This window comes from Ambystoma mexicanum, chromosome 5p (genome assembly GCF_040938575.1).
Source record: "Ambystoma mexicanum isolate Mex_15411 chromosome 5p, UKY_AmexF1_1, whole genome shotgun sequence".
In the NCBI taxonomy this organism is placed as follows: domain Eukaryota; kingdom Metazoa; phylum Chordata; class Amphibia; order Caudata; family Ambystomatidae; genus Ambystoma; species Ambystoma mexicanum.
The window spans coordinates 1312430066-1312442633 of record NC_090930.1 but is presented as its reverse complement, the minus strand read 5'-3'; the positions used below and the strand labels follow the sequence as shown (position 1 = coordinate 1312442633).

Sequence of the window (12568 nt, the reverse complement as noted above, 5' to 3'; positions counted from 1 at the left end):
TTTGGCAGTTTTGCCCAGATTTGATGGGGGAAATTGCACCCTATGGCTTTACTCATAAACTGGCAGTCTATGGGCCACATTACGAGGTTGGAGGTAGTCATGGCACTATTGGCCACATTACGAGGTTGGAGGTAGTCATGGCGCTATTAGCGCCATGACTACCTCCAATACCGGTACCGTGTCTGGTCCTGTTCAATGGGTACTTACCGGTCTATTCCGACCTTTGCGGGACCGGTAAGTCCCCATTGAGAAAGCCATTCGCCATTCCCATTTCAGCTCCCATAGGGCTCAATGGGAAGGTGCTAATAACGGTACCGCAAATTGCGGTACCGTTATTAGCTCTGAAGTCCCTTAACGGGGCCCTTCCATAACACCTGGTAAAACCAGGCGTTAAGGTAGGGACCCGCTAAGGGACCTCGTACTAGGGTGGTAAGGGATTACCGGCACCGGTGCCCTTACTTGGGCTGGTAATCCCTTACCGCCCACCTCGTAATGAGGCCCTATGTTTTGGATAGAACCTCTCCGGCGTCTAAGCCATGTTTGATATCTATTTCTAATCACTTTACATCGTGTGGCCAACTCAAGACACTTTACCCCATTTTTACAGGGCTTTTGTAATTCATTACGCATCAACGCATCATACGTTTTGCGTCCCATTTTGCCTTATCATAGCCCTGAATGGTTTTATTACAGAAAGCAGGTCCTATATTCTTTGTGCTCCCAAACTGTTTAGTTGGTTGGCGGATCCAGCTTTCAATTCCATCAGCACTCATTCTTTCAATATTACTTAAACAGGGCCTGTGAAGGTCCTTCAATAGAAAATCTATCTTTGTATGCTTATTATCTTTCCAAGGCACCACATTACCAGCGTGGTTTACCACAATGTTCTTACACCTAATAAACTTCCCCTCCTAGGCATGTATATTAATTTCTAGTGCCAAGAGGTCATGATGACTATGGTCTGAATGGATTACAGAGAAATGTTTCACCATCTGCAAACACACGTTATTACCAAATAGGTAATCCAGGGTGGCAATACCTTTAAAACCCCTCCACGTTTAGGCTCCTGGGATGTCACCGACCATTCTGCCATTCAAAATCCACAAGTCCCACTCACTTAAAAAGGAAATCCATTTGTCTCCTTTGTGATTTCCTCTCTACTCCCTCATTACAATCCTTGATACAATAGTATTATAAGTTGCTCTATGTTTGGTATCGACACAGCGAGAATTTAGGGCACCACCCACTATTATCAATTGTGTCCCTCCCGCCCCCTCTAATGTTGATAATACGACTTCAATACTATTTTGAATAACCTCTAGGCCCTTCAAACCCGGGGGGTGGGGGGGCGTACACATTTATCAGAAACAACTCCCAGTCTGTTATCCCTTATTGGTTAATGACAACCACCATAAGGCTACCATTTACAGAGTCTGCTGACACACGTCTTGAGCGATATTTCTGACCTACTGCTATTACAAACCCACCATGGGATCTGACTTTATCACCCTTTATTGCCACTTCTTGATGGATATGATAACCCTCAATACACAGGGGGCAGTCCAACCATGTCTCTTGCAGCATAAAGATGTCATAGGTTTTAAGTGCTGCAGTGAATTAGCATTGTTCAACAGGTGAGTATATCCTCGTGTGTTCCAACTTGCAAGGCTCAGAGGTCAATGAGCCAGAATTTCCCAACTTTGTAATGGCACACTCTTCTTTTCGGCTTCCCCATTCATGGTGTCATTTTTTTGTGCATAATATTCAGTGTGTTGCCTTTCTTTGTGCGCCACTTGTGGCAGACTTGGCCAATCTCCCTGTATCTGATCCCCCGTTGTCTGGCCTTTCTGGATATAGCCACTTAAGGCATTCATATCTTTGTTCTGGGGCCGGGCCTGACATACAGTTAATTTAAGGCCAATTTTTAATAGTGATAGGGCATTTTCACATAGCAGTGACATCGCGATTTTATTATTAAACCGTATGACACACCAATTTGTTGGTCTTCCCAATTCTGGCAGCATAATCTGAGCTATGTCCTTTGTTGTTACTAAAGCGAGCCATGGCATAGTAGACCATAGACGCAGCAGGGCTGATCTGTTTAAGAAAGGATTTGCGCCGGAGGTACCAATCTCATCCAACCTAACCAACATACCCAATTTCTCTTGGTCGTACTTGAAAAGAGGCACCTGTGTCATAGCCTTTTCGATGCCCTTAGGGAGCCCTAAATGCATATTCGTTGATAAATGTTCTAGATGGCTCCTTGGTATTAATTTGTGGTTCGCATTTCTAGTTTGTATTTGGGAATTTGAAGGTCCAGAAGGGTGGCACACTAATACTCCTTGTCTGTGATGACTTTGTTGGGTGGACGTCTTCCATGTTCCTCCCATTTGGGCCACCTGGCCCCTCTTCGGACGGGCCCCGGGATGTTCCGTTTCTCCTTGACTCCCTATGTTTGACATCGGTACCTGTGGTTTATGTGGGTTCGCTGTTTCCGGAACTTGGATCTGTACCCATTTGTCTAAGGGGCCATTAAGTACCGCTGATCTTCTGGTTCATCTTGCTGTATCCTGGTAAATTCCCGTTGACCTGTTTCCAGAGACTGGTCTAAGGATTCTCGTTGTTGGTCGCTCTTACTGTTTGCCTTATTTTCTAGCGGCTCTACTTGCATACGATGTTGTATGGTTACAAGTTGTGTGGCCTTAGTAACCTTAGGTGTAACAGCTTCCATCATGGAGATTTCTGTGCATAAGGCATCTATAGCTTCCTCCTCTGGCGCCGCGATGAATCTTGGGATCTCCATGTGTTGTTTGAAGTATCCAATATTGTAATGGTATCAGGATTTACTACCGGCTTAGTAGAGGGCCGATTTATATTATCAGATTTGTGGAATGGTCCACCTGCTTTGGCCTTCGTTTTTATTGGTTGTAGAGTAGCCTTGCCGGGTATAATAGACTGGAAATTTGGAGATCTTCCCGGGACATTTGGAAGAATCAGCTTTGTAGTGAGAGAATAAAGTCTTTGTTGGTCCGAAGCCATAGTCGGACAAAGAGCAAAAAGCGCTTCTACTTTCTGTCAGTGCCTCAATCATAGTCTGCATTGTGTTTTCCGAAATTGAGGGCCATGCATCTCTGTCCCTCCTTTCTATGGCTGATCCGTCTGAGCAAGGTTCCTGATTTGACATTGGCCGAGACATGACATCCATATTAGGACTAGCAGATAAATTGGAAAATTGCGTCTCCCTACCATTTCCCTGTGTACCTAGTCCCGTAGAATGTCTTCCCACTTTCACACATAAGGCCAATAATGACCCATTGTTATCCAATGAACCCTCATTGAATAGAGATTGTTCGCCTTACAATACTGTTAGGTTATCTCTTTCAGATGCATGCGTCTGCATGTCTGGCGGCTTTCTATATTGTTCCACATTTATACCAGCTCCCTTATTTACTTTTCCATTTCCCATGCCAGAGAAAAAGCCCAATATCTTTGTTTTTCGGGTTGTAGCTTTCTGAGCATCGACCTTGATTTCCTTCTTGTCCTTTTTTCTTCTTGGGCTATCTCGAGTGTTTCTAGTGGTGTACACTGGCCTACGGGTCCATTTACCTTTGCCTTTGCCTAGGGCCTCACTGTGTAGCCCAGAATACTTTGGCTGTTTTAATTTCATCATTAAGCCAGGGCAAAAGCTTTGCAGATGGGTATTTAGTAAGAAGAGTTACCAGTCCTTGTAAAAAAACTTTAAAATAAATTATTGGTTCTAATCAGACAAATTGCACATTTAACTGTTATAATCCTCATAAAATGTACATACAATTCGCTCACAGCATCTTTCATTTGGCCGCACGTAAGCATTTATGTTTATATGTCATGCTTACAGTGCCACATTTTACTTCTTTTCCAACGTTAACAAGTATTCCTCCACGTGGATGTAATTAATTATGGTGGATTGCATAGTGGTTTTTAGTAAACTATGATATAATAGCTGGGATCAAAGGAAAATATTCCCACAGTCTCCCAGCGGTTGCAAAGGACCCAACTGTGGATAGCTTGAGGCTTATATACTTGCTTCCATTAGTATTCCTGCCGAAGATAAGGGGAGCCGAATCCTCCACCTTATTAGTAACTGCCTCAATAGCAGAGGCATGAGCAAGTGAGCTTTGCAGCTTCACAACAGCCAACAAACGCAGCTCCTGGCTCACCACACACACAATACACCAATGTGAGAAAAAGGGGGGGAGTGTACGGTATTATGGCTGGGTGCCTCGGACAGCCATACCTCTGCACCATACACCGAACACTGTCATTTTCAGATGTACTTCTCCGTGGAGACCAAATGCACCGGGAACAGGTCTAAACCTTCCTCTGGGTGTTCCTCTGCAGCTCCGGCTGCCAGCTAGAGGAAGGCACCTAGCATCCGGCTGCACTGGAAAGAGAGACAGAAAGCACCTGCAACATGTCTCACCAGCTGCCTCTGATACTCTACGCCAATTCATCAATTCAGCAAACAAATTATTCCTAGCTCTTACAAGGAAGCAACCACAGGCTTCTTTGTACATCATGTTATTGGCATTTTCTGAAAAAAAAAAAATGTTCTCCCTTTTTGGTTATTTTCTCTCGCCCCCCTACAGCAAACTAGGATTCCTTGGTGGCATTACGACCGCCTACATGTGGGAAAAAAAGTCGCCAACTTTGGCCTGGATATCTCATGCAACAAAAAGGTTACAAGGGATTGAATGCCAGCGTACCGAAATCACCAAAAAGGCCTTGGCACTGGGTGGAAAACCCTTGGCAGTTAAGGGGTTAAACTCATATTTACCTAGATATGTTGGTGATATTTCTGATTCAGTTTGGCATAGAGATCTTTCCCAATCTTTTCGCCTGCCTCGCCCAGGGTCGCTCAGATAAGGACTGCTCCAGCATCAGACAGCATGCCAGCGCTGAATTTCGTCTGCCTAGTCAGCCTCTGTTAATTCGTCTCCCAGTGCCTGAAGATGTGTGAAAGATACTCCCTCTCAAAGCCCTTTTTATTACATTCCCCTGCCACTGAAGGGAAATACCTCCCCTTGAGCAGATCATTCCACTCAAATGGCACGTGATTTCATTGCTAAAGAGAAAAAGAAAGAAAAGAGTGCGAACCAGACTGACTACCCCTCTCTCGTGGACCTGTCGAATCACAGGTGAGGGAACAGAGTGACTGCTTACTAATTATGCAGAGAAAAAACCTGTAGGGAAACAATTATTTGGACCTGATGCTTTGTTACAAATGTATAAATCCCTTTTAATATTCACTTTTAAAAAAACATCTTAAAAAACATTTATAGGCTTCTACATGCACCAATCATACCTTTCATTCCATTCAAAACGTTTTTACAAACTCGGGCTTCTACAGTTTACATATTCTTTGAGCATATTCACTATTTATAATATGCATGACATTGGAAAAAACATTAGATTTTCCTTTGAATCATAATTAGTAAGCAGTCATTCTGTACCTTCACCTGTGATTCGACAGGTCCACGAGAGAGGGGTAGTCAGTCTGGTTCGCACTCTTTTCTCTCTTTAGAACCCCCCTTCCTACAGATCTGACCCCCCGAGAACAAAAAACTTGGGAGTACCCACTTTTATAGCTGAAGAGAAAAAGATACATCTCTCCATGTGTTTCTTGCTCATTTCAATACCCTGTTTTCAGTGGAACGGATCTTCACATTTGTTATCACCTCGCGAACATTCAGCCTGCACGTTTCATTTCCAATTTAAAGAGCATCATGCATTTTCCAAGTCTGCCTTAAGACTATTTCATCAAAGACTAATTTGCACTACATGTTATTAAGGGATTCAGTTACATGTTAACTGGGGTTGGTTTAGTATGTTAATTTATATTAGTATTATGTTTAGTGCAACTCAATCCATTGAAATATCATCCTGAAGCAATGTGTAATTTCAATCATGTGCTCTGTGCAATTTCAATCATGTGCCCCGCGCATCCATTTAATTCTTTCTGAGGCTCACACTCTTGAGCCCCTATTGCACTTTAAATCCACGCTAACATGTGCATGCTAAAATGATGAACCGTTGAAATGCAGAGTCTCACCGCTAACATTCAGAACCCCTTCTCCTACACTGCCAATGAATGAACTAATTGTGTGATATGATACAATATAATATGGCATTTATAACGTGCTTATACACAAGTGTTTCAAGCCGCAACAAGGCAAGGGAGGAGGAACAGAGGGAAGACAGAGACAACGATCTTACTAGGCCAGGTTGACATTGAGATCGCGCAATTGCAGAGGAGTGGGAAAAGTGCAGGGGGAAGGGGGAGGGGGCAGTTGCAGTACATAGGATAAACAGTAAGATAAATCCAACAATAAAAAGTGCGGCCAGCTGGTGGCAAGTGCAATGGTAAGTGCAGACATCAAGTGTCAAGTGCTGGTGCACAACAGTCAAGCATTTCTTTTTAGTGTCTTCCCAATGCTCCTTCCAGTTTAGTTTATCATCCACAATGACTCCCAGATATGTGTAGGCTTTGACATATTTAACTACAGAGTCGTTAACCTTCCGCTTATATCTGGCATCATTGCGTTTATCCTCAAGCCTGATTTGTAGACCCTTCAGGGTTTGATCTAATAATAGAATATCATCGGCGTATCACAGCCAGTAGATTTTTTGCCCTCTCACTTTAACCGGAAGGACATTCTGGTTATCAAAACAGCAGCCAAATCGGCAAGATCGAGATTAAATAGGGTTGCCGCAACTATGCAGCCCTGCTTAACACCTCTACTTGTCGGAAAGGTATTGGACAGTTTGCCCTGACCATCAAAGCGCACTCTTACACTAGTACTTTTATGCAGTAGCATCAACATAGATAAAAGGCCATGTGGAATATCCCACACTATAAATTTAAGTGGAATATCCCACACTATAAATTTAAGCCACAATATATTCATTGTGGCTTAAATTTATAGGGTGGGATATTCGTGCACTTCAGTGCACTGCACTGAACGTTCCCTTTTGTTTGGCGGGTGGGATTGCACGTGGGAGTGGCACGGCGATGGAGTTTGTGGGGAACCAGGCCATTCCAGGCCAGAACATAGTTCCACTACTTCTTTTCGTACACTTCGACCACTCGTCTAGGGGCTTTCCAACTCAAGGGACTCACTCATTTCCGGGGATTAGAGATCGATTTTTAGGCCTTTCGAGTTTCTGGGATGCTTTTCTTGTTTCAAGTGTACGTCCAAGCCTTATCAACCAAACAGTGTGTCTCTATCACTGCCCTTTTCACAGTGTACATTGGACTATTTCTTTGTCTATTTTTACTGATAGGATGTCGGCACACATAGAAAGTTGACCTTTTAGAAAATGACAATACCAGAAACAAACGGGCGGGCATATCGCTAAGGCGGGTATATTCATACACATTTTCCATTTATCACGATTTACATCAAAAATGTTTGCTTCACTGAACTAAAACCTAAAAATAGAGACTAACAAACATACGTGTATTGGGATGGCCATAGCTATCTGAACTCCACGCAGACAATTCGAAAAAACAGAAGAGGTCTATTTTCAACTGAGTTTTGTTAATATCGATGTTATGCGAACATGCGCATCACTCCTAATAGATACAACGTTTTTGATACTTGCAATCTGGTTCATGCAGATTTAGTGTGAGTATAAAGCATTTCAGACATATAATGACCATTGCATAAAACGGGGAGCTGGCTTAGAGCGACCATTCTTGGTAATCTACACGATAACAAGGCATATGTTTTTGTAGGTATGAGCACACCTCCACCACACTGCGTATCCCACCTAACACCTCCCTCCCCTGCCCCCCGGCCTTATTAACTCCCAAGTGACTTTAGTGGCATGGAATTCCGGGCCGACCATGTACTCACATTCTATTCGGAGGGATTTGTTTTCCACAGGGCATCTCTGCAGCGGCGCAATTGATTGAGCATGAGCAGCGCCGCCGCCCGCGCTGCAGCACTTGTTGCCGCTCTGCGCGCGCCTCCTTGTTGTCTGCACCTGGAGCAAGGAACTTATGGTTCTTGGTGAGACGTGGCGTAGGCCCGTTTCTGACGTCACAAACACAGTAAGCGGCCTAGCGCGAGGCTAAGCCTCGGTAACAAAAACGGGATAATAGCCGTTTAGTCCAACTCCCTCAAAAGGAGGCTTTCAATCTGATGGCATGAAAGGCAAACACATCGCTGCTGAATTTAAGCACTGAACTCGGGAAGACTGGGTGCTTTGCTGTGTCTCGAGGACGTTTCTGGAATAAACTATTTTTTAAACCAAAAAGTGATATCCTTTGAAAGATCCAAAGATGGAGATAAAGTGTAAGCTTAATGTTTTCATTTTGGCCTGAACCAGTGCTTAATTAGTAAACAAATAAACACCAAGGCTTGCTATTTTTGTCAAGGTGCCTGTAAACTGTCCCGAAGGCAAGGACCTTCTAACGATTGTAAAAAAAGCCAAATCTTCATGGGGCCCTCATCGTCTCGGAACAGAAATTGAAATCGCAGCACCATAAAACGTTTACTATTACAAATCAAAGTACACAGAGCAAACACGGCGTCAAATGGCTTGGTAAGCCCGATGGCAAACAACGACCCCAGCAGGGGCACGAACAAGAGATCTAAGAAATGTCCTTTGAGATTATGGATGGAGGAACCATTGGTGCCAACCATGGGTGCCTTCTTTTGATTTTGACTAGGGGGGAAAAAAGAACCCCTGCCGATTCGTCCCAGCTCTTCACCAGTAACTGAGAAAGCAACAACTTCGTGGGTGGAAGCTCCCGACCCCTTCCTAGATGGAAAGGTACATTTTAAATTGTAACTAAGAAAAAAACGAAAGGATTTTGAGTTGAGCTCAACACATATCAGGGCTGCATCTGGAAAAGGGCTCTTAATCTTCCACTGAGCCTTCGATCACGTCCCTAAGGTATGAATTAGGGTTGGTGTCTCTCAAAGGAGTGTTTCAGTGGTGGGTGATATTATTGTTCCGGAAAATACTGGTGCCTCCAAAGGGCTCACTCAGTATTCGAGGATGTAAAAAAATTCTACCCACAATCCCTATAACACCAGAGTGCACGTGCATACCGCGCACGCGCATTCAGGCAAGAGCTGTTTGTTAAGAGCTGTTGTGGCTGGATTGCTCCTTCCCATTTGGATACAGTTACTTGGACCTTGCTGTTTCCTGTTCTGGTGAAAATTGTGTGGACTTCACTCTGTTTGTCCTAACCACACCCTCCTACCCACAATCCCTATAACACCACAGAACATTTCGGACAAGAGCTGTTCGTTAAGAGCTGTTGTGGCTGTTAGAGCGGTGCCGGGCGTACCTTTTATGCCCTTTACCGCAACATTTTCACCCAGTCATAGATTGTTGGTGCAATTGTTGCGCATGCCTAAGTTTGAAGCTAGTTACCACAAACTATATACTTTAACAACCAACATGACGACAGAGGCTGAAACATTGAAATTTGTCGACCGACTGAAAAACACTCCTTTCAAACCCAACAGAGCTTCAATAACTCAAAATGAACCTTTCGCCAGTATTCATTCTCACTGCCAGCTTTTATCAGCCGACATACAACAGTTTTATGCTATTGCCTGTTGTAACACTCAATTTAGCGGTCTGACTGGCGAAATAGTATCAAATAGCTCTGAGAAAGGATTTGTGTCATCTAACCCTTTTGTAAGTGATGTCACAATGGCAGACTTACCGGTCACAGATAACTTCATATTCCTTCATTCAGAAGGCAATGTTAATTCAATTGATCTAAACCAGAAAAGTCTTACATTGCAGAAACTAGATTTATACTTACAGGTTCTCAGACGAATATAGATTCTCTGATTAAAGCCAATTGTTTCGACCCTTTAGTCAAACCTACTTGCTATGCTAACATTTCTATGCAAAACCCCAGCCCTTTACATGCTTCCACATAAAGCCCATCTATGGGCTTCAGCTCTTATCCCAAATTACCTTCCCTTTTTAATTGATCTCATTCGCCTGAAATGTTTACTGAAGGGCCGCCAAACTCACTGGCGCTGTTACCATTATCACCTTGCCAGGCTGACGCTAAATGTGCTGAGCAAGACAACTCCTACCTATCTCCATTGACTGTACCCCCATTCTCACTCCTTATTACCATCCACTCTTTCCGCTATTCATTTTGCTACATCTGCCTTAATGAAATTGTAGAAGACTCTTGATACGAGATTGAGTACACAAAATACTCTTATTAGAAAATCTACTTCTGCAACAGACGAGTACAATGATTATACTCGCAGCATTACCTCGTGCTAGTCTAAATCCACAGAGTGAACTAGAAACTATGCATTTAGCTTCTATGTCTGAGAGCGCTTTAATTAAAAAATGTACAGCTGAGATTCTTCAAAACCTGACTAAAGCAATGGTGGATGGGAACCTAACAAGTACTGAATTGGTAAATCCACCATCAAACAGCTTGCCAGGCCATGTGCAACCCGGAATTGAACCTATAGCATCTACAATTCCTGTGCATGTGATTGACTTAACAGAGAATGAACTTAAAAAAACGGATAAAAAGCAGGCTGCGAAGAAAAAAATGAATACTCAAAGAAATAAGGGCTGTGAAGACATCACTACCTTCTGTAAACCCATAAACAAAAAATTAAAACATCCACGAAAGACCACGTAATGCAAGCAATTACCACAAATGATGATGTGCGAGTCCGTGCTCCAGGGGACAGATCTTGCAGAGATGATCTCTGTCTTCTAGAGCAGAGACTTGCAAACATTGAGAAATAAATTCCCAATCACCAGTCATCTGCTCTATCTATTCATAAAGGTCCCAATAATCAACCTACTCTGATGTTTCACTCATCTACTCAGGATGGAAACCCTTCTATGCAACCCATAATCAAGGATAAAGGTCAACACAAAGCTTCAGAGACTATTGCCTCCATTATCACACAACATGTAGGGCCCAGTTATCACACTCTATTAATACAGTGTAGAGCAGAACCTTTTGAAGTCTATGGCCCTCATTACGACCCTTGCGGAAATTGACTGACCGGACCGCAACAGCGTAAATAGCGTTTCCGCCATTGCACGAAGGAGCAAAGTGCGGCTAATTACGACCCATCGGGCACGAGCATTACGCCATGGCGGAATCCGAAAGGCTGCGATGGCGGAAATGACCCCAAAACGGCCCTTACCGCCGCCGTACGCTGCACCAGGTGCAATACCGCCACCCATCTTAGCGGTCACCGTAATGAGCGGGCACCGTAATGAGCGGGCACCGCAAATTACGGGCACCGTAAATATACGGAAACGGAAGTAAAAGCATGTGGCCGGAACGGGAAACAGCACGCCGCACAACTATAAAATCCGAATCCCAACACAACCATTAAAAATCCGACCCTGACACACATCCCAACCCGTTAGCAACCCCAGTTAAAAAAATAAATATGGGAAAGGTAGCCAAGAAAGCGTGTGATCGCAAGCGGCAGGTCCACTTCTCCCGAGAGGAACTGACCGTGCTGACCGAGACCCTGCAGGAAAATGCCGCCGTCGTCTTCTCCAGTCAAATGACCAGGACGGCCCTTGCCAACAAGAAGGCCATATGGGCCCTTGTGGCACAGCGCGTAAGTGCGGTGGGGACAACACCCCGCACGCCACAGCAATGTCGCAAGCGGTGGGACGACCTGCGGATCCGCGTACGCAGCATACTTTCTGCGAACAGGAACATCGCCACAGCTACCGGGGGGGGATCAGAGTCGCCCATCAAGTTGACCCCCTGGGAGGAGATCTGCGCCTCCACCATAGGAATGGAGAGCATAGAGGGAGTCGGAGGGATGGAGAAAGGAGTGCCGACATCCGGAGAATCAGGTAGGTTGGCCAAGAGAAACAATGCGAAATCCACAAACCACGAACATGTGCAGTACCATGTGACCCCATAGTGCAATACATACTTTGCCCTGACAGCGCCCTCTAAAAGTCAGAATGAATAAACAAATTAATCAAGATGCCATAAACAACCCCTACATGTGCAGCATGCACCCCCTAACTGCAGGCAGCCAAATGAATGCATCCTCAATCCACACGAAAATGAGACCACCTCCAAGGCCCAGTCCCATATCAGCCTCATGTACCACCCCAATGCATTTGATACGTTGCCATTCCAAATCCGACAGACCCATAACTAACGCTCGCCCCTCTTTACTCCACCACAGGGTCCGATACCAACGACGAGCTGCAGGACACCCCTACCAGCACGCCTGCAAAGAGGGCCAGGACCAACGTCCCAAGAGCCTCCACCTCAGGTGCAAGGATCAAGACACGGCAGCAGCAGGAATCAAGTGCCAGCACACTGGAGGGGACTGCAACAGGCACCCCAGCAGCCAGCAAGTCCACAACCCCAGCACCACAGGTCCCCCCAAAGAACGTATCTGATGGCACTGCCTCTGGTGCTAGCAGCACCATAGGTGACACAGCTGTCATGCCAGCATGCTCCGACACGGAAAACAGTGCTGGCGACGTAGGTACCATCCATGACCTTTCCCAATCCCCCTGCATGTCC

General features: G+C 44.8%; 1 protein-coding gene across 5 annotated transcripts in view; it reads right to left on the bottom strand.

Moving 5' to 3' along the window:
* Nucleotides 1-8026, bottom strand: part of LOC138481537 (uncharacterized) — a 1141930-nt gene extending 1133904 nt beyond the window's left edge. For all 5 annotated transcript variants that reach the window (XR_011274268.1, XR_011274269.1, XM_069613714.1 and 2 more), the window contains exon 1: nucleotides 7899-8026. The gene's annotated coding sequence lies outside the window, so the exon portion shown is untranslated. The remainder of the gene's footprint in view (nucleotides 1-7898) is intronic.
* Between the last annotated feature and the right edge of the window lie 4542 nt (nucleotides 8027-12568).